The sequence below is a fragment of the Odocoileus virginianus genome, unplaced genomic scaffold, assembly GCF_023699985.2.
Source record: "Odocoileus virginianus isolate 20LAN1187 ecotype Illinois unplaced genomic scaffold, Ovbor_1.2 Unplaced_Contig_152, whole genome shotgun sequence".
Lineage (NCBI taxonomy): Eukaryota > Metazoa > Chordata > Mammalia > Artiodactyla > Cervidae > Odocoileus > Odocoileus virginianus.
In genome coordinates, this window is record NW_027224469.1 from 1 (window position 1) to 23402 (window position 23402).

Consider the following 23402-nt stretch of genomic DNA (forward strand, 5'->3'; position numbering starts at 1 on the left):
CTCAAGAAAGGGGAATGAGACTAAGCAGTTTTGTCCTAAAGAGAATGTTTACTAAAGGAGACCCAAGCCTGCCTCACACAATGACCTCAGTCCCTGGGAGCAGCGTGCTGTTCTGCTTGAAGAGGGACAAAGGACTCATGAGAGACAGCACGTAGGAATCCCCCTGTCAAACATTCCCTGACACTCTCCCTGTGACTTACACTTTGATTCATTGGTTCTTTAGAAATGTCTTGTTTAATTTTCCACACATTGCAAACATGTATCCCATTTTTAACTTTTAGCTCCATTACTTAGTTTTCAGAGAACTTGGTATGATTTAAAATACTAAGTCTCATGTTATGTCTTAATCTAAAGTCTATTTTAGAGAATATTTCAGGGAATATTCAGATATATATGGATATATATATATGTGTTTGTGTATATATATACACATATATAGTATATATATATATTATATATATATGTGTAGAGGTAAGTATATACACAGTGTATGTATACATGTCTATTTGAATATATCAATGTAGGTATATAAATGTAAATATAAATATATGAATGTTGAAAATTCAACACTGTCCATCCTCATGTTTACCCTTCCTTGATCTTGAAGTGTTTCTGGCAATGTTTTTCAAATTCATATTTTGCTTCCAGTCTCCTCTCTCTTTGGGAACTCTAGTAAACAGTATCAGGAATTTTCACATTACTTTAGGGCCACTTTAAGTCCTGTTGATGTAGAAGCCTGTAGTCAACTTCTGTTAGGATATAAGAATCTGTCTACAGACAGTAACTTTTTCTGAGGTTTTAGAGAATAGAGCACACTTTGTACCAAGAATGTTACCAGCCATATCAGTAAACAAAAGATGCTCAAGTCATCAAGTCATAAGCCATTGCAGCCATCACTGAAGGTGAATGTTGAGGGGACTCTGGATGGAAATCTGGTTGCCCATTATCAAGTCTTCAGTTAGCACAGCTGCTACCAGTGTTGCCCACATCTGGCTTGAGAAAGAAAGAAGAGATGATAGCTGTAGTTAATGTTCTTTTCAAAGGGATTATTTCAAGGAATCTAGATTCTTGCATCTTCCCACAGGCAGAAAATATCTAAATCCATTCACTTGAGGTATCCAGTTTTTCTTTAATTAACCATAATATTTGGACATTCTGCATATTTGATCATTTTCCCAAAACTTCTGTAAAACCTGGCTCCCCCATCCTTCTTCACTGCAGTCTTCTCGCAATACTCGAGAAGTTGCTCTGCATGATTCAATCCTTCTTAGGATGAAAATCCTGATGAATAAATCATAATTCTCCACTTTTAGCCTATGCATTTTTCCCAGTCAGTAGCACACATTCTAGAATTGCAAAATAAGGGATTCTTGGGCAGCATCTCAGTTTTAACCTATATTAATTCCTACTTAGCATAGTTCTGAAAGTGAAAAGTTTGTATTACTTATTAAAACTTGAGGGAATTAATGTTTTCATAAATGGATGACATCAGTTGTTACAGCTTCTTTGCTTTTACAAACAATGAAAAATGAGTGACGTGAAAAAACACTTAAGTCTGAATGTATTCTGGCCAACTCAGCTCTGTATTTTAAGTTGTTGCTTTGTCTGTACACACTAAAGCAATCCTTGGTACACGTTTTACTTGACACACGCACTGTGATGCTTTTCTTGTCACTTGCACAAGTTGACCATGGACTGATTTTCTTTCTTCTCTTGGAAAAAAATGATTAAAATTTGGAGCATAATTGATTGACAATGTTGTGTTAGTTTCTGCTGCATAGCAAAATAAACCAGTTGTTAGTATATATAGCTGAGCCTCCCTTTTGAGCAGCCCTGCCATTTCCCTCTAGAGTCTCCACTCCTACCCCACAACCCACTCTGCCAGATCAACCCATAGCACTGACCAGCAACTTCTCACTAGCTATCTACTACATACTTAGTATTTTACGTATGTCAGTGGATCTTGTTCAGTTCTTTCCATCCTGTCCTTCCCACTCTATGTCCACAAGTCTGTTTTCTATGACTTCATCTCTTTCCTGCCTCCAAATGGGTCCTTCAGTACCTGTTTTCTAGATTCCAGTTATATGCATTAATGTGCAACATTGGTCTTTCCCTTGTTTAATTACTTCACTCTGTATATAATACGCTCTAGATTGATCTGTAACTGTACAAATAATCCAATTGTGTTCCTTTTAATGGGTAATTGTCCACTTTATATGTGTACCATAGCTTCTTTATCCATTCTTCATTTGATGGACACTAAGATTTCTTCCTTCTTTTGGCTACTGTAAATGGTGCTGCAATGGAAAATGCGGTACATATGTCCTTTTCAATTATGATCTCCCTTTTGTACATGCCAAATAGTGGGATTGTTGGGTTATATGGTAGTTTTATTCCTAGTTAGCTAAAGAACTTCAATACTGTTCTGTAGCATGGCAGTATTCATTTACATTCCTGACAATAGTGCCAGAGGGCAGGAGGATTCCCTTTTCTCTGCACCATCTCCTTCATATATCATTTTATAATGATATGTTTGTGTATATATATATGTATATATATAATATATAGTATATATATTAATGTAATATTTATTAATAATATACTATATAGTATAGTTATATATAACTTCTTTATTTGGTTGCCACAGGTCTCAGTTCTTGCATGTTGAATCTAGTTCCATGACCAGGGATAACACCTGGGACCCCTGCATGGGGATCACAGTGTTAGCCAGTGGACCACCAGGGAAGTCCCCTCTTGTAGATGTTCTTTAATAATGGCCATTTGGAATGGGTGAGGTGATACTTCATTGTAGTTTTGATTTATATGCTTTTGCTAAGTTGAGGTAGTTTTTACTATGCTCAGTATCTGGAAAGTCTTTATCAAAGTAAATGTTGAATTATATCAAAGTGTTTTTTTCCGCATCTATTGATGTGATCACATGGTTTTAACCCTTCAATTTGTTACAGTGTATCTGATGGATTGATTTTCAACTACTGAAGAATGTTTGCATATCTGGGATAAACCCCATGTAATAATGGCATTTGATCGTTTTAAGGTATTGATGGATTTTTTTTTTTTTTTTTTTGCTCGTATTTTGTTAAGGATGTTTACCTCTGTTCATCTATGTGATATTGGTCTCTACCTTTCATTTTCTCTGTTATCTTGGTGTTGGTGTCATGGTGATGATGATCTTGTAGGATGAATTTGTGGATTTCCTTTCTACTGTCGTATATTGGAAGAGTTTCAGAACTGCATGTGTTAGAAGTTCTCTGAATGATTCATAAAATTTCCCGATGAAGCTATTTGGCCCTTGAATTCTATTAACTGGAAATTTTTCATCACAGTTACAATATTAGTGCTTGTAATTTCTGTGCTTATATTTTCTGTTTCTTCTTAGTTGAGTTTTGGAGCATTTGTCCTTGGATTTCAAATTTTAAATTTTATTGCCATATAAGTTTTTTGTTGTAGTCTCTTATGATTCTTTATTATTGCTATGGTATCAGTTATATTGTCTCCTTTTCATGTCTAATTTTATTGATTTGAGTGTTTTCTCTTTTTAAACTAAGTCTGGCTCATGATTTATCTCTTGTTTATGTTTTCCGAGAGCTCCCTTTTAGTGTTATTGATTTTGGGTATTGTTTCCATCACTTCTTTTTTCTTTTATTTCTGCTCTGTTCTTTATCATTGTTTCCCCCTTATGTTCGCTTTTGGGAATTATATTTGTTTTCTCTTTCTCTAAATGCTTTAAGGTTAGGTTGATTATTTGAGAGTGCAATGGTGAAATCAGATTGGTTATATTCTTTGTAATCAAAGATGGAGAAGCTCTATACAGCCAGCAAAAAGAAGACCGGGAGCTGAAACTGTGGCTCGGATCATGAACACTTTATTGCCAAATTCAGACTGAAATTGAAGAGAGTGGGGGAAACTACTAGACCATTTAGATATGACCTATATCAAATTCCTTATGATTATGCAGTTGAAATGAGAAATAGCTTAAAGGACTAGATCTGATAGAGTGCCTGATGACCTATGGAAGAAGGTTCGTGACATTGTACAGGAGACAGGTATCAAGACCATCCCCAAGAAAAAGAAATTCAGAAAAGCAAAATGGCTGTCTGAGGAGGACTCACAAATAGCTGTGAAAAGAAGAGAAGCAAAAAGCAAGGAGAAAAGGATATATATACCCATTTGAAAGCAGAGTTCCAAAGAATAGCACAGAGAGATAAGAAAGCCTTCCTCAGAGATAAATGCAAAGAAATAAAGGAAAATAATAGAATGGGAAAGACTAGCGATCTCTTCAAGCCAATTAGAGATATTAACATTGCATGTAGGAAGTTTTCAAGCAATGATGGGCACAATAAAGGACAGAAACAGCATGGATCTAACAAAATCAGAGGATATTAAGATAAGTTGGAAAGAGTACACAGAAAAACTGTACAGATAGGATTTTCATGATTCAGATAATCACGATGGTGTGATCACTCACCTAGAGCCAGACATTCTGAAATGTGAAGTCAAGTGGGCCTTAGGAAGCATCACTATGAACAAAGCTAGTGGATGTGATGGCATTCCAGTTGAACTGTTTCAAATCCTAAAAGATGATTTTGTGACAGTGCTGCACTCAGTATGTCTACAAATGTGGAAAATTTAGCAGTGGCCACAGGACTAGAAAACGTCAGTCTTCATTCTAATCCCAAAGAAAGGCAATGCCAAAGAATGATCAAGTTACCTCACAACTGCACTCATCTCACACACTAGTAAAATAATGCTCAAAACTCTCGAAGCCAGAGTTCAGAAATAAGTGAATCAAGATCTTCCAGATGATCAAATGGTTTTAGAAAAGGCAGAGGAACCAGAGATCAAATTGCCAACAACCGCAGGATCATCAAGAAAGCTCAACACTGGGAAGCCCCAGAGGGATGGGATGGAGAGAGAGGCAGGAGAGGGGATCGGGATGGGGAACCCATGTAAATCCATGGATGATTCATGTCAATGTATGGCAAAAACCACTACAATATTGTAAAGTAATTAGCCTCCAAAACAAAACAAACAAAAAAGTTGCCAACATCCGCTGGTTCACCAAAAAAGCAAAAGTGCTCCAGAAAAACGCCCAATTCTGCTTTAGTGACTATGCTAAGGCCTTTGACTGTGGGTTCACAATAAACTGTGGAAAATTCTGAAACAGATGGGCATATCAGACAGCTTGACTTGCCTCTTGAGAAACCTGTATCCAGGCCAGGAAGCAACAGTTAGAACTGGACATGAAACAGCAGACTGGTTCCAAATAGGAAAAGGGCTATGTCAAGGCTGCATATTGTCACCCTGCTTATTTAACTTACGTCCAGAGGACATCACGAGAAACGCTAGGTTGGAAGAGGCACAAGCTAGGATCAAGATTGCTGGGAGAAATATCAATAACCTCAGATATGCAGATGACATCACACTTCTGGCAAAAAGTGAAGAACTAAAGAGCCTCTTTATGAAAGTGAAAGTGGAGAGTGGAAAAGTTGGCTTCAAGCTCAACATTCAGAAAACTAAGATCATGGTATCCTATCCCATCACTTCATGGCAAATAGATGGGGAAACAGTGGAAACAGTGGCTGAGTTTATTTCCTTGGTTTCCAGAGTCACTGCAGATGGTAATTTCTGCCATGAAATTTAAAGATTTTACTTTCCTTGGAAGGAAAGTTATGACTAACCTAGACAGCATATTGAAAAGCAGAGATACTCTGCCAACAAAGGTCCATTAGTCAAGGCTATGGTTTTTCCAGTTGTCATGCATGACTGTGAGAATTGGACTATAAAGAAAGCTGATCACCGAAGAATGGATGCTTTTGAACTGTGGTGTTGGAGAGGAATCTTGAGAGTCCCTTGGACTTCAAGGAGATCCAACCAGTCCATCCTGAAGGAGATCAGTCTTGGGCGTTCATTGAAAAGACTGATGTTGAAGCTGAATTTCCAATACTTTGGCCACCTGATGCAAAAGGCTGACTCATTTGAAAAGACCCTGATGCTGGGAAAGATTGAGGGCAGGAGAAGGGGACGACAGAGGATGAGACAGTTGGATAGCATCACCTACTCAATGGACATGGGTTTGGGTGGGATTCAGGAATTGGTGTTAGACTGGGAGGTCTAGTGTCCTGCAGTTCATGGGGTTGCAAAGAGTCAGACACGACTGAGCGACTGAACCGAACTTGCTCAATTTATTCCATTCTCTACTTATACCTCGGTGCCCACAAGTCTGTTTTCTACCTCTGCATTTCTTTTCCCCCTTTCCAAATGCAATCTTCAGTACTATTTTTCTAGATTCCACTTATGTACATTAATGTAGAATATTGACCTTTCTCTTTTTTAATTACTTCACTCTATTGCACGGCCTAGGTCAACCTATGTCTCTACAAATCATCTAATTTTGTTACTACTATGGGTGGGAAATTTCCCATCTTATGCTGCTGCTGCTGCTGCTACGTTACTTCAGTCATGTCCGACTCTGTGCGACCCCATAGAAGGGAACCCGTGAGGCTACCCCGTCCCTGGAATTCTTCAGGCAAGAACACCGGAGTGGCATTCCCTTCTCCAATGCATGAAAGTGTAAAGTGAAAGTGAAAATGCTTAGTCGTGTCTGACTCTTAGGGACCCCACGAACTGCAGCCTACCAGGCTCCTCCATCCATAGGATTTTCCAGGCAAGAGTACTGGAGTAGGTTGCCATTACCTTCTCCATTCCTATCCTATACATGTACTACAAATTCTTCGTCCATTCCATGGTTGATGGACACATAGGTTGCCTCCGTATCTTTGCTACTAGTAAATGGCATTTCAATGGACACTGGGGGTACATATGTCTTTCAATTGTGGTTTCCTTTGGCTATATTCCAAATAGTGGTTTTCTTGTGTCATATGGTAGTTTTATTCCTAAGTTTCCAAAGAACTTGCTTAGTGTTCTGCATCCTGTAGCATTTATTTACATTCCTAACAACAGTGCAGATGATTCCCTTTTCTCCACACCATCTACTTTATTTATGGATGTAAGATTACACATTTCTTTGCCTGGTTGCACCAGGCCTCTTTTGCTGCATGTGGTATCCAGTTCACTGACTGGGGATCAAACCTGGGATCCATGCATTGGGATCATGGTGTCTTAGACACTGGACCACCAGGGAAGACACTCTTGTTGATTTTTATAATGGTGGCCATTCAGAAAGGTGTGAGGTGATACTTCATTGCATTTTTTATTTGTGTACCTTTATTACGCTGAGATAGTTTTAGCTATGCTCAGTTTCAGAGAGGTTTTTTTTTTTTTTTTTTTTTTTTCCTTAAAACCAAAAATGCTTGCTGAATTTTATAAAAGGCTTTTTTTTTTTTTTTGGCATCTATTGAGGTGAATTTATGGTGTTACTCCTTCAATATGTATTGATTATGCAGCTACTGAAGAAAGTTTGTAAATCTGGAATAAACCCAACTTAATAATGGTGTTCGATCCTGCTAATGTGTTGTTGAATTGCTCTTGCTAGCATTTTGTTGAGGATTTTTGCATCTATGTTCATCCATGTGATATTGATCTGTGATTTTAATTTTCTCTGCTATCTGTGGTTTTGGTCCAAAGTGATGGTGAGGTTGTAGGATGTGTTAAGGTTTTCCCTCCACTGCAATGTTTTCAAAGTGCTTCAGATGTAGAGGTGTTAACACTTCTTTGATTCATAAAACTTGCCTGTGAAGCCATCTGGCCCTTTAGTTGTGTTACCTAAACATTTTTTAACAGTTTCAGTATTACTGTTTGTAATTTCTGTCTTCATATTTTCTGTTTCTTCTTAGTTGAGTTTCGAAGAATTTGTCCATGGATTCCAGGTTCTACATTTTTTTGGCTTATGTTTTTTTGTTTTTTGTTTTTGTTTTGTTGTTGCTGTTTTTTTAATCTTCTAAGTTCCTTTGTTATTTCTGTGGTATCAATTGTCCTTTTTCATATCTAATTTTATCGATATGGGTGTTCTCCCTTTTTTCTTGATGAGTCTGGCTCATGATTTATCTGTTTGGTTTATGATCTCCAAATGTTCCCTTTTAGTGTTACTGAACTTTGCTACTGTTTTCATCATTATTTTCCTTTTATTTCTGCTCTATTCTTTGTGATTTTTTTCTATGAATATTGGGGAATTTGTTTTTCTTTCTCTAATTGATTTAGCTCTAGGGTTAGGGTGATTACTTCAGACATTTCTTATTTATAAACTTACCTCTTACTGCTTTAGCCCTCTTCCATATGTTTTGGGTAACATGTTTTAATTGTCATTTGTTTTAAATTTTCTCTCTAATATCTTCAGTGATTTATTGGCCGTGTAGAAGTGTATCCATTATCCTCCACTTCTTCAAGTTTTCTACAATCTTTTTTTCTCCCCCAATTATTGCATGGTAGTCAGAGGATCATGGTCAGAAAAAAACAAAGCAAAATAAAATGCTTGATATAATTTCCATTATCCTAAATTTGCCATCTTACTTGTGATCCAGTTCATGATTTATCCTTGAGATATTTAATTTGCCCTTAAGAAGAAAGTGTATTCCCCTGGTTTTGGATGGAAAATCCTAAAAGTATCAATTAAGTTCTTCAGGCTTGATGTGTCATTTAAGGCTTGTGCTTCCGTTTAAGATTCATTTTAAACTGGAGGATAATCACATTTCAATGTTGTTTTGGCTTCTACTGTACATGAACATGAATCAGTCTACAGTATACATATGACAGCTATTGTGTTGTTAATTATTTGTTGTTATTTAGTTGTTCCAGGCCCTTCTAAATCATTTCTTGTATTTTCTCCATTCTATTTTTGAGCTATGTGATCATCTTTACTAAGTATATCTCAATTTTTTTTTCAGGGGCAGTACCTATTTCCTCTTTCATTATGTTTTGTGGATATTTACCTTGTTCCTTTGCCTGTAACATATTTCTCTATCTGAAAAAAAAAAAAACAACAGTGAACTGACAACAGAATATATCAAAATATCATAAGAATAATTAATGTTTCCTAGGATCTCAGCTGTCAGTTCCCTTGCCCCTGAAATGAACCACAACACAACTCCACCTCTTCAGATAGTTTGTCCATGCTGGGGAGAACTGGCTTCTGGATCTGCTGTAGGGACAGCTAAGATTCTTATCTGGTACAACTCCTCTGTCTTCTTACACCTGCCTCCCCAAGGGTATTTTCTTTCGTGCTAACACTGAATGTGATTTTATATATTCCATAAACACAGAGTCTGCATAGTTGACAATGTAGATTTAATCTTCAGCTTTCTCAGCTGTTGAGAAAGTTTTTCATCCTCTTTCTTATTAGTTCTGCTCCTTGGCCCAAATGTACTTTTATCACTACCTCTCCAAGTGGTCACAAGAGGAGTCTGCCCCAAGACTCTTGTGAAACACTTGGGTCTGCTTTGGTGAACACAAGAGGTGATACAGCTACTTGGACTTTAGGAAACTCAGTGGTTCCAGTTATGTAGAGGAGCCAGCAGCCATGGGTGGAATAGTTCTGGCCCTAATGGTATCCTTTTCTACCCTGTGGTGGTCGGAGTGTGAATACTAGTTCTGGCAAGTCTTTATCTATGGCCTGGTATAAGCTGTTAGCATGTGGGAAGAGGGGGCTGTAATGGTGTCTCCACCTCCTGTGTGTGACTCACCATTAAGGTCCTGATTGTTTTTCAGTTTGGGATACCTTGAAAGGAATTCCCTTCTACACACTTCCTCCTCTCTGCCTCATCAGGCCATCTCCATGGCCATCCCCACATAGCCAATCTGTATTCTCTCAGGATAGCTCTCTAAATGCTATATTTCAGCTTCCAGGCCCCATGCACACTGATTAATCTGAATTGCAGGTAGGGGCATGTAGGGCTACTGACATATTCTCTGTGTGATTCTTACTCTATAAAAACTATATTTCATCAGCTTCTTTCCTTGCTTCCATTCTGTCAAAGTATTTCACACTGTAGTGAGGGGGCTTACCTATATCCTAAATTCTTCCCTGCTTCTCCATCTCCCTCCCCAGGGCCCAGTTTTGGCCTTACTTCCTCTTGGCCTTTTCCCCCCATATAACCTCCATTCTACCCAGTTATATCTGGAGTCCACATAGGACTCTCTGGTGACCAAGATCTTCTGAGAGTTTTCTACTGAAACTCTGGGAGAACTGTTGCCAGTTCTAACTGTTGTAGAAGTATTTGTGATGCTTTCATGTAGAGAGATAAACTCCACATACTCCTGCTATTCAGCCATCTCAGAACTTCTGATTATTTTCAGGCAAGCTCTATATTTCCCTTTTGCATGACAGTAAAGTACCAAGCATTAGCTGATATGAATTAATCTGCTTGTTGGGAGACTCCATACATACACACATAACTGGTACTTCTTTGACTTCCAACATACAATTAAGCATATATTGTATTTCCCCCCCCCAAATTATGCTAATGAGGAACTGTCAACAGCTTGAAGTAATGCAGTTCTTTTTAAGATAAGAGGTCAGACAGGAATTGGGCTCAAAAAGTCATTCTTGAAAATATCTAGATATTTCTAAAACTATTCTAACATTTTCCCAGAGCACAGATACCTCAATTCAGCTCTCAAAACTTATATCTTTTCAGTGGGTGTCAAAGGTCAAGGAATGAAATGGAAATGACTTAATTCTTTTAGAAGTAGATGGCAAATGCCCAGGAAAGAACCAGTCTGTAGTTGATTACTTGAAAAAGAGAGAAATAGAAAAATAAAGATATACAGGTCTGTGTAGTTTGTGAATTAATCTTAGTAGGTAAACCTTAATTGGTGCTGGGACTCATAGATGAAGTAAGAGGATTCCATAAAACACAGCTATATCTGCTTCATTTTGCATGCAAATGTCTTGGACTCTGATGATCACAAAACACGTGGAAAGCTCTTAAAGAGATAGGAATACCAGACCACATCACCTGTCTCCTGGGAAACGTGTATGCAGGCCAAGATACAGCAGTTAGAACTGGAGACAGAACAATGAAGTGGTTCAAAATTGTAAACAAATACAATAAGCTATATGTTGTCACCCAGCTTACTTAACTTCTTTGCAAAGTGCATCATGGAAAGTAACATGCTGGATGAATGTAAAGTTAGAAAGAAAATTAATGTGAGAAATATAAAACAACTTAGTTTTACTGATGACAGCACAAAAGTGGCAAAAAGACAATAGGAAGTAAAGAGCTTCTTGATAAAGGTAATAGATGGGGTAGGAAAAACTGGATTAAATTTTAATATTAAAAAAAAATAAGATCATTAGACTCCATAATTTCCAAGCATATTGATAGAGATAAAATGGTATCAGTGACAGATTTTACTTCCTTGACCTCTGATAACACTGTGGGAGGTGACTGCAGCCATGAAGTTAAAAGACACTTGCTCCTTGGAGAAAAAGCTATGACCAATCTAGTCACCTTATTAAAAAGCAGGGACATGACTGGTAAAGATACAAATTATTAAAGCTATGGATTTTCCAGGAGTCATGTCTGAATGTGAGAGAGAGAGAGACCATAAGAACTGAGTACCACAGCACTGATGCTTTCCTGAAGGAAATCAATCCTGAATATCCACAAAAATGATCCTGAACCTCAAGACCCAACAATTTGACAAACTGAGGCCAAAAGACAAATCACTGGAAAGACACTGATGCTTGGAAAGAATTAGTGCAGGAGGAGAAGGGAAGGACAGAGGATGAGACAGTTGCAAAACATCACAGACTCATTTGATATGTGTTTGAGGAAACTCGGGGTGATTTGAAGCACAGCGCTGCCCAGTGAGTCCTGCCCTACATGGAGCTGCAGAGTCAGGCAAATCTGAGTGAATGAACAACATTAGAAATTGGTGCTAGCATGGCTTGGGAGATGGTTCAGATTGCATGTTAAATCTGTCACTGTACATGGGATGATAAGTGAGATTGAGGACAACTTGAAAGCATACAGCTCTTGCCTGTTTCCTTCTTTTCTTCCCCCAAAATGTCAAAATGTCTTTCAAGAGCTGTCCAGTGAGGGAGAACTTCTGAGGAGTCATGTGGTATCCTAAGATATACACCTTACCCCACATACCACTTGGATCTACAACCTTGGTCTGATGCAGCAGCAGTCACTGTCTTTAAATGTCTGCTAGACCTGCCCGTCTTCTGAGCTGTTAACAACGCTGGCACGTGATTTTAGGAAGAGGGTGAGAGGTAATACAAAATTAACGCTTCTCCATCAAGCTCTGTAATCCTGGGAACATCTTTGACTTCTGCATCATAGTAGCGCTTAGGAATACTTACAAGGGGTTATAATACTGAGTACAAAATGAGGTAGTCTACTGGCTCCATTTTGACTTTGACAATTGCCCTCTCTTTGAATAGGTCATTTTCTCCTGTTAATGTCTTAATGTCACAGTTTTTATCTTCAGATGAAGGTTGATGATTGGGGAAAAGTGAGCTAGTGCCCATAAAAATTCTATAAAACTGAAGACATGGTGTACAAGTTTTACATTTTAAGTCATGTCTCAAGACTAGTAGACATTTTAGATATGCACTATCAATGTGTCTCAGAATATTGCACTCATAAAATTCCTATTGGCTGCTTGCTACACAGAGCTAAAGCCAGATGTCCTGGATAGTCAACAGTAATGTTAGCAGTGGAATGAGGCATGGATACTGAAGTTATTAGGTAAGAAGAATGTGGACCATGTTATAACTTCCTTCTATTTTAATTGTCTATCTGATACACTTCCACAAGTGGGAGGTGTATTCCACACATGGGAGAATAAAATTCCTAATTTCATCCTTAGTTTCATTTGGCTCTTAAGATTCTTTTTAATTATTTTTGTTAGTGCAGCCTCCCTGGTCCCCATTATTTCTTCCATGTACCTTACTGGTTAGGATGGTAGGAAGTATCCCATTTCAGGAAGGCCTGGATGAAACTCCAGGCATCTATGTAGGCTTATCTGGAACTGCCGTATTAGAGGGTTGATGTTTTATTATTTTTGGATATAACAGAGATCTGAGGTCCTACTTAACTTTTGCTGGGCTGACTCGGAGAGTAGCACAGTTTCAAGCTGTGTTTGGCTGAAGTAGCTTAGTTAATATCTAAATGATTTCAATCTTTGTAACTCACCACTTTATCTTTCACTTTGAATAAAGAAAGTAGACTTTTGTAAGGACATTTTAATTAGTACCTATTTATATTTCTGCTTAACCATTTCTTCAGGCTGAACTCTTTAATACACAAGGCAAAACGAAAACCCAGACATACACTTCACAAGCACATACTTACTCCAATGACACACACAAGCACAGTCACAATCTTACATGCCCAAATCACAAATAACAAAAGGAAAAGATAAGCCAAGAGACTTTTATTAACTCTATAGTAGTACTCTAGTTCTTGTTTCTGGGCCAAATGTTGGAAGCTATTTTTTGTAGTTGAATCATTTCACCCTCGTGACATCCTAAATAAGAATGCTTTAAATGATATACCTTTGACCTACGTGTCAGAGGATCTTAGAATATTTTGCATGTAAGACTATAATGTGAGTGATTTAAATTTAAACCATGTTGTAGGGAAACAATCTGGAAGTCATACTGGCCTCTTTGTGTCCTGCGTTTAGCCATTTGCCTGTTACACTTTAAACATCTGATTTCATCCTCTGAACTTCTCCCTTCATCTTTTATATCTTTTTGCTCCAATCTTCTGCATTTATCTCACTTAAATTTTTTATTTCACTTTTACTATTTTAGGCACCAACGTTAAAAAAATAAAATTGAACTCATTAAAAATGTTTAACTAATGTGTTGAGCTACACTCTTTACATAATTTTGAGAATTTAAAGTACTGATATGTTAAAGTCATATGGGAATGAATCATCATTGTAACGTGTCATGTAACCAGGGTTCTCTGCACAGAGAAAGTGAGCCATAATTTGATAATATGTAAATAGGAGGGAACAAAAGAGTAGTTTGTCAAAATCAGATATCTGCAAGTCCATATTCACACACTTTACAGGTTATCTTAGAATGAACTGGATAAATTCTGTTCTATTTGGGAAAGTCTTGCCACTCAAAACAGAGCATGAAAAAGTGTTAAAAAGGAGTCAGAAGGAATAAAAAGCACATGGCAATAAAATAGAAGGTGTAAGCACCTTTAAGGTGATATTGCTCCAAGCATGAAAAATTGCCTACATAGAAAGACGGCTGAAATCTAAAATGAAGCCATTGAACTTAGTGCTTGAAGTGATAAATAAGGACACCAATTTCAGTAACTCTCAAAATTGCTGCAAATGCTTATCTCTTACTTAAAATACATCCTTTAGCAAGTGCTAAGTCTTGGCTGTTGTAAAAGTTACACAAGAAAAAGTGGTTAGACCCAAAACACTTAGAAGACCTGATATCTGTGCTTAACTAGACAGAGTTTCATTTGAACTCTATGAGAGAACTGAGCGAAAGTTGTGAGATGGAGCTTACCATGACTGAAAGAAATTTGCCTGGTTGTAGCTCCAGAAGAAGAGTGAAACATGAAGATAATGAAGCTACTAAGAGAATTAGATATCATGTCTTTGAAGAGCATGTTAACCATGCTGAGGTGCTGCGTTCCCCACTAGGATTCATGTCTGTCATGGTTAGAATAGGAAAACAACATCAGAATATGCAAGAGGAAATATAGGATGGAGTCAGGAAGCATTAAACAGGAGGCTTCGTGTGTGTTGTTTTGGATCTGTCAGGAATTCTCTGGTCCTGATTAATTCAAGACGAGAGGCACACCTTTCCCCGGGCTGAGGAATCCAAGAATTTGCTGGATTTTCTTCATTTGTTTTTCAATACGGTGATACGTACCCTCTTTCTTCTTATGAACCATATGGTAAAAAGAGATTGTTTACAACTCTATCTTTATTTTTTTTCCATTTATTTTTATTAGTTAGAGGCTAAATACTTTACAAGATTGCAGTGGTTTTTGTCATATATTGAAATGAATTAGCCATGGATTTACATGTATTCCCCATCCCGGTACCCCATCCCACCTTCCTCTCCACCCGATTCCTCTGGGACATCCCAGTGCACCAGGCCTGAGCACTTGTCTCATGCATCCAACCTGGGCTGGTGATCTGTTTCACCATAGATAATATACATGTATCGATGCTGTTCTCTTGAAACATCCCAACCTCGACTTCTCCCACAGATTCCAAAAGTCTGTTCTATACATCTGAGTCTCTTTTTCTGTTTTCCATATAGGGTTATTGTTACCATCTTTCGAAACTCCATATATATGTGTTAGTATACTGTAATGGTCTTTATCTTTCTGGCTTACTTCACTCTGTATAATGGGCTCCAGGTTCATCCATCTCATTAGAACTGATTTCAAATGAATTCTCTTTAATGGCTGAGTAATATTCCATGGTGTATATGTACCACAGCTTCCTCATCCATTCGTCTGCTAATGGGCATCTAGGTTGCTTCCATGTCCTGGCTATTATAAACAGTGCTGCGATGAACATTGGGGTGCACGTTTTTTTTTTTTTGTGTTTTTTTTTTTTTTTTTTTTTTTTTTTTTGCCATCTGTATGTCATCCTTGGAGAAATGTCTGTTTCGTTCTTTGACCCATTTTTTGATTGGGTCATTTATTTTTCTGGAGTTGACCTGGAGGAGTTGCTTTTCTATTTTTGAGATTGATCCTTTGAATGTTGCTTCATTTGCTATTATTTTCTCCCAATCTGAGGGATGCCTTTTCACCTTGCTTATAGTTTCCTCTGTTGTGCAAAAGCTTTTAAGTTTCATTAGGTCCCATTTGTTTATATTTGCTTCTGTTTCTAAAATTCTGGGAACTGGGTCATAGAAGATCCTGCTGTGATTTATGTCGGAGAGTGTTTTGCCTATGTTCTCCTCTAGGAGTTTTATAGTTTCTGGTCTTACATTTAGATCTTTAATCGATTTTGAGTTTATTTTTGTGTATGGTGTTGGAAAGTGTTCTAGTTTCATTCTTTTACAGGTGGCTGACCAGTTTTCCCAGCATCACTTGTTAAAGAGGTTGTCTTTTTTGCATTGCATATCCTTGCCTCCTGTGTCGAAGATAAGTTGACCATAGGTTCATGGATTTATCTCTGGGCTTTCTATTCTGTTACATTGATATATATTTCTGTCTTTGTGCCAGTACCATACTGCTTTGATTACTGTGGCTTTGTAGTTTAGTCTGAAGTCAGGCAGGTTGATTCGTCCAGTTCCATTCTTCGTTCTCAAGATTACTTTGGCTATTAGAGGTTTTTTTGTATTTCCATACAAATTGTGAAATTATTTGTTCTAGTTCTTTGAAAAATACCGTTGGTAGTTTGAAAGGGATTGCATCGAATCTACAGATTGCTTTGGGTAGTATAGCCATTTTGACAATATTGATTCTTCCAATCCATGAACACGGTATATTTCTCCATCTGTTTGTGTCCTCTTTGATTTCTTTCATCAGTGTTTTATAGTTTTCTATGTATAGGTCTTTTGTTTCTTTAGTAGATGTACTCTTAATTTTTGTTGTTGTTGTTATTGTTGCAATGGTGAATGGTATCGTTTCCTTAATTTCTCTTTCTGTTTTCTCATTGTTAGTGTATAGGGATGCAAGAGATTTCTGTGTGTTAATTTTATATCCTGCAACTTTACTCTATTCATTGATTAGCCCTAGTAATTTTCTGGTAGAGTCTTTAGGGTTTTCTATGTAGAGGATCATGTTATCTGCAAACAGAGAGAGTTTCACTTCTTCTTTTCCTTCTATCTGGATTCCTTTTACTTCTTTTTCTGCCCTGACTGCTGTGGCCAACACTTCCAAAACTATGTTGAATAGTAGCGGAGAGAGTGGGCACCCTTGTCTTGTTCCTGATTTCAGGGGAAATGCTTTCAATTTTTCACCATTGAGGGTGAAGCTTGCTGTGGGTTTGTCATATACAGCTTTCATTATGTTGAGGTATGTTCCTTCCATTCCTGCTTTCTCGAGAGTTTTAATCATAAATGGATGTTGAATTTTGTCAAAGGCTTTTTCTGCATCTATTGAGATAATATATGGTTTTTAACTTTCAATTTGTTAAAGTGGTATATTACATTGATTGATTTGCGGATATTAAAGAATACTTGCATTCCTGGGATAAAGCCCACTTGGTCATGGTGTATGATTTTTTTAATATGTTGTTGGATTCTGTTTGCTATAATTTTGTTAAGGATTTTTGTGTCTATGTTCATCAGTGATATTGGCCTGTAATTTTCTTTTTTGTGGCATCTTTGCCTGGTTTTGGAATTAGGGTGATGGTGGCCTCATAGAATGAGTTTGGAAGCTTACCTTCTTCCGCAATTTTCTGGAAGCGTTTGAGTAAGATAGGTGTTAGCTCTTCTCTAAATTTTTTGTTGAATTCAGCTCTGAAGCCATCTGGTCCTGGGCTTTTGTTTGCTGGAATATTTCTGATTACAGTTTGGATTTCCTTGTTTGTGATGTGCTTGTTAAATCTTCTATTTCTTCCTGGTTCAGTTTTGGAACGTTATACTTTTCTAAGAATTTGTCACTTTCTTCCAAGTTGTCCATTTTATTGGCATAGAGCTGCTGGTAGTAGTCTCTTATGACCCTTTGTATTTCAGTGTAGTCTGTTGTGATCTCTCCATTTTCGTTTCTAATTTTTTTTTTAATTTGGTTCTTCTCCTTTGTATCTTAATGAGTCTTGCTAATGGTTTGTCAATTTTGTTTATTTTGTCAAAAAAATCAGCTTTTAGCCTTGTTGATTTTTGCTATGGTCTCTTTCGTTTCTTTTGCATTTATTTCTACCCTAATTTTTAATATTTCTTTCCTTCTACTAACCCCGAGGTTCTTCATTTCTCTTTCTCTGGTTGCTTTAGGTGTAGAGTTAGGTTATTTATTTGACTTTTTTCTTGTTTCTTGAGGTAGGTCTGTAATGCTATGAATCTTCCCATTAGCACTGCTTTTACAGTGTCCCATAGGTTTTGGGTTGTTGTGTGTTCATTTTCATTCATTTCTAGGCATATTCTGATTTCTTTTTTAATTTCTTCTATGATTTGTTGGTTATTCAGAAGCATGTTGTATAGCCTCCATATGACTGAATTTTTAGTAATTTTTTTCCTGTAATTGAGATCTAATCTTACTGCACTGTGGTCAGAAAAGATGACTGGAATGATTTCAATTTTTTTGAATTTACCAAGGCTAGATTTATGGCCCAGGATATGATCTATTCTGTAGATGTTCCATGTGCCCTTGAGAAAAAGGTGAAATTGATTGTTTTGGGGTGAAACATCCTATAGATATCAATTAGGCCTAGCTGGTCCATTGTGTCCTTTAAAGTTTGTGTTTCCTTGTTCATTTTCTGTTTAGTTGATCTATCCATAGTTGTGAGTGGGGTATTAAAGTCTCCTACTATTATTGTGTTACTTTTAATTTCCTATTTCATACTCGTTAGTATTTGCCTTACATATTGTGGTGCTCCTATGTTGGGTGTATATATATTTATAATTGTTTTACCTTCTTCTTGGATTGATTCTTTGATCGTTATATAGTGTTCATCTTTGTCTCTTTTCACAGCCTTTATTTGAAAGTCTATTTTATCTGATATGAGTATTGCGACTCCTGATTTCTTTTGGTCTCCGTTTGCGTGGAATATTTTTTCCCAGCCCTTCACTTTTAGTCTGTATGTGTCCCTTGTTTTGAGGTGGGTCTCTTGTAGACAGCATATATAGGGCTCTTGCTTTTGTATCCATTCAGCCAGCCTTTGTCTTTTCGTTGGGGAATTCAACCCATTTACATTTAAGGTAATTATTGATAGGTATGGTCCCATTGCCATTTATTTTGTTGTTTGGGGTTCACGTTTATACCACCTTTGTGTGTTTTCTGTCTAGAGAAGATCCTTTAGTATTTGTTGAAGAGCTGGTTTGGTGGTGCTCAATTCTCTCAGCTTTTGCTTGTCTGTAAAGCTTTTGAGTTCTCCTTCATATCTGAGTGAGATCCTTGCTGGGTAATCTAGGTTGTAGGTTATTCTCTTTCATTACTTTAAGTATGTGCAGCCATTCCCTTCTGGCCTGAAGGGTTTCTATTGATATCTGTTATATATTGATAGCTGTTATCCTTATGGGAATCCCTTTGTGTGTTATTTGTTGTTTCTCCCTTGCTGCTTTTAATATTTGTTCTTTGTGTTTGATCTTTGTTAATTTGATTAATATGTGTCTTGGAGTGTTTTGCCCTTGGGTTTATCCTGTTTGGGACTCTCTGAGTTTCTTGGACTTGGTTGGCTATTTCCTTCCCCATTTAGGGAAGTTTTCACCTATTATCTCCTCGAGTGATTTCTCATGGCCTTTCTTTTTGTCTTCTTCTTCTGGGACTCCTATGATTCGAATGTTGGGGCTTTTCACATTGTCCCAGAGGTCCCTGAGGTTGTCCTCATTTCTTTTGATTCTTTTTTCTTTTTTCCTCTCTGCTTCATTTATTTCCACCATTTTATCTTCTAACTCTCTTATCCTATCTTCTGTCTCTGTTATTCTACTCATGGTTCCCTCCAGAGTGTTTTTGATCTCATTTATTTCATTATTAATTTATAATTGACTTTTTTTTATTTCTTCTAGATCCTTGTTAAACCTTTCTTGCATCTTCTCAATCTTTGTCTCCAGGCTGTTTATTTGTAAGTCCATTTTGTTTTCAAGATTTTGGATCATTTTTATTATCATTATTCTAAATTCTTTTTCAGGTAGATTCCCTATTTCCTCCTCTTTTGTTTGACTTGGTGGGCTTATATCATGTTCCTTTATCCGTTGGGTATTTCTCTGCCTTTTCATCATGTTTAGACTGCTGTGTCTGGAGTGGGCTTTCTGTATTCTTGTGGTCTATGGTTTCTTTTTATTGTGGAGTTTTCACCCAGTGGGTGGGGTTGGATGATTGGTTTGTCAAGGTTTCCTGGTTAGGGAAGCTTGTGTGAGGGTTCTGGTGCGTGAAATTGGATTTCTTCTCTCTAGAGTGCAGTGGAGTGTCCAGTAATGAGTTTTGCAATGGGTCTATATGTTAGGTGTGACTTTGCACAGCCTGTACGTTGACATTCACGTCTATGTTCCTGCGCTGCTAAAGAATTTGCGATAAGTCTTGTACTGGAGCTTATTGGCTCTTGGGTGGTGGTTGGTTTTGGTGTAGGTATGGAGGCTTTTGGATGGTCGCTTTTTCCTTTATGTTCCGTGTAGTCAGGAATTTTCTGGTTTATCTCAGGTTTGGGGCTTAAGTCTCCTGCCTCTGGATTTCAGTTTTATCTTCCAATAGTCTCAAGACTTCTCCAACTATACAGCACTGATAATAAAACTTCTAGGTTAATGGTGAAAAGATTCTCCACCGTGAGTGACAATCAGAGAGGTTCACAGAGTTACATAAAGAATAGGAGAGGGAGGAAGGAGATAGAGGTGAACAGGAGGAGAAAAAGGGGACTCAAGAGGAGAGAGACAGATCTACGCAGTCATCTGTTCCCAAAGTGCTCTCCGTAACCCAGACACCCACAAAGAATCACAGAATTGGATTGGGAAGAGAAGGGGAAAGGAGGAAATAGAGGTATTCTGAGGTAGAAAACAGAGAGTCAAAAGTGGGAGAGTAATCACCACTCTCCTGAATAGAAATGGGAACTGAATATTGGATTCTTAAATGTCCAAAATTTATATCACATACTGAAAAACAAAGATTAAAAATCTAGTGTAGAGGTTAGACTCTTTTGAAATACAATATTTAAAAACAAAAACACACACAAAAAAATTTAGAAATGTATATGAAGTTCGGTTTAAAAATAGGGTTTCTCTCTTTTTTTTTTTTTTGCAAGGTTATAGTGAAATGAAAATGAAAATTAAGGAATAATAGAGGAGTATTAGAGGACTTTAAAAGGAAATAGGAGAGAAAAACAAGAAAAAGAAAAAAAATTTTTCCCGCATTAAAATAATAGTAAAAATATATGAAAATGAAAGTTGAGGAGTAATGGAGGAGTAATAGGAAGTTTTTTGTTTGTTTTTTATTTATTTATTTATTTATTTATTTATTTTTATTAGTTGGAGGCTAATTACTTTACATCATTACAGTAGTTTTTGTTATACATTGAAATGAATTAGCCATGGATTTACATGTATTCCCCATCCCAGTACCCCCTCCCACTTCCCTCTCCACCCGATCCCTCTGGGTCTTCCCAGTGCACCAAGCCTAAGCACTTCTCTCATGCACCCAACCTGGGCTGGTGATCTGTTTCACCCTAGATAATATACATGTTTCAATGCTGTTCTTTTGAAACATCCCACCCTCGCCTACTCCCAGAGTCCACAAGTCTGTTCTATACATCTGAGTCTCTTTTTCTGTTTTGCATATAGGGTTATCGTTACCATCTTTCTAAAGTCCATATTTATGTGTTAGTATACTGTAATGGTCTTTATCTTTCTGGCTTACTTCATTCTGTATAATGGGTTCCAGGTTCATCCATCTCATTAGAACTGATTCAAATGAATTCTTTTTAATGGCTGAGTAATATTCCATGGTGTATATGTACCACAGCTTCCTCATCCATTCGTCTGCTAATGGGCATCTAGGTTGCTTCCATGTCCTGGCTATTATAAACAGTGCTGCGATGAACATTGGGGTGCACGTGTCTCTTTCAGATCTGGTTTCCTTGGTGTGTATGCCCAGAAGTGGGATTGCTGGGTCACATGGCAGTTCTATTTCCAGCTTTTTAAGAACTCTCCACACTGTTTTCCATAGTGGCTGTACTAATTTGCATTCCCACCAACAGTGTAAGAGGGTTCCTTTTTCTCCACACCCTCTCCAGCATTTATTGCTTGTAGACTTTTGGATAGCAGCCATCCTGACTGGCATATAATGGTACCTCATTGTGGTTTTGATTTGCATTTCTCTGTTAATGAGTGATGTTGAGCATCTTTTCATGTGTTTGTTAGCCATCTGTATGTCTTCCTTGGAGAAATGTCTGTTGAGTTCTTTGGCCCATTTTTTGATTGGGTCATTTATTTTTCTGGAGTTGAGCTGGAGGAGTTGCTTGTATATTTTTGAGATTAATCCTTTGTCTGTTGCTTCGTTTGCTATTATTTTCTCCCAATCTGAGGGCTGTCTTTTCACCTGCCTTATTGTTTCCTTTGTTGTGCAAAAGCTTTTAAGTTTAATTAGGTCCCATTTGTTTATTTTTGCTTTTATTTCTGAAATTCTGGGAGGTGGGTCATAGAGGATCCTGCTGTGATTTATGTCGGAGAGTGTTTTACCTCTAGGAGTGTTCTCCTAGAGTGTTAGTTTCTGGTCTTACATTTAGATCTTTAATCCATTTTGAGTTCATTTTTGTGTATGGTGTTAGAGAATGTTCTGATTTCATTCTTTTACAGGTGGTTGACCAGTTTTCCCAGCACCACTTGTTAAAGAGGTTATCCTTTTTCCATTGTATACCCTTGCCTTATTTGTCGAAGATAAGGTGACCATAGGTTCGTGGATTTATCTCTGGGCTTTCTATCCTGTTCCATTGATCTATATTTCTGTTTTGTGCCAGTACCATACTGTCTTGATGACTGTGGCTTTGTAGTCGAGTCTGAAGTCAGGCAGATTGATTCCTCCAGTCCCATTCTTCTTTCTCAGGATTACTTTGGCTATTCGGGGTTTTTTGTATTTCCATACAAATTGTGAAATTATTTGTTCTAGTTCTGTGAAAAATACTGTTGGTAGTTTGATAGGGATTGCATTGAATCTATAGATTACTTTGGGTAGTATAGCCATTTTGACAATATTGATTCTTCCAATCCATGAACACGGTATATTTCTCCATCTGCTTGTGTCCTCTTTGATTTCTTTCATCAGTGTTTTATAGTTTTCTATGTATAGGTCTTTTGTTTCTTTAGGTAGATATACTCCTAAGTATTTTATTCTTTTTGTTGCAATGGTGAATTGTATTGTTTCCTTAATTTCTCTTTCTGTTTTCTCATTGTAGGTGTATAGGAATGCAAGAGATTTCTGTGTGTTAATTTTATATCCTGCAACTTGACTGTATTCGTTGATTAGTTCTGGTAATTTTCTGGTAGAGTCTTTAGGGTTTTCTATGTAGAGGATCATGTTATCTGCAAACAGAGAGAGTTTCACTTCTTCTTTTCCTATCTGGATTCCTTTTACTTCTTTTTCTGCCCTGATTGCTGTGGCCAACACTTCCAAAACTATGTTGAATAGTAGTGGTGAGAGTGGGCCACCCTTGTCTTTGTTCCTAATTTTAGGGGAAATGCTTTCAATTTTTCACCATTGAGGGTAATGCTTGCTGTGGCTTTGTCATATACAGATTGTATTATGTTGATGTATCTTCCTTGTATTCCTGCTTTCTGAAGAGTTTTAATCGTAAATGGATGTTGAATTTTGTCAAAGGCTTTTTCCTTATCTTTT

General features: G+C 37.3%; 1 long non-coding RNA gene across 1 annotated transcript; it reads right to left on the reverse strand.

Moving 5' to 3' along the window:
- Positions 1–785: 785 nt before the first annotated feature.
- On the reverse strand, positions 786–15510 carry LOC139034271 (uncharacterized). Its single transcript, XR_011486677.1, has 2 exons — positions 8907–15510; positions 786–993 (listed from the first exon to the last, which is right to left on the reverse strand). It is a non-coding gene; the product is annotated as an uncharacterized lncRNA (long non-coding RNA).
- Positions 15511–23402: the final 7892 nt, after the last annotated feature.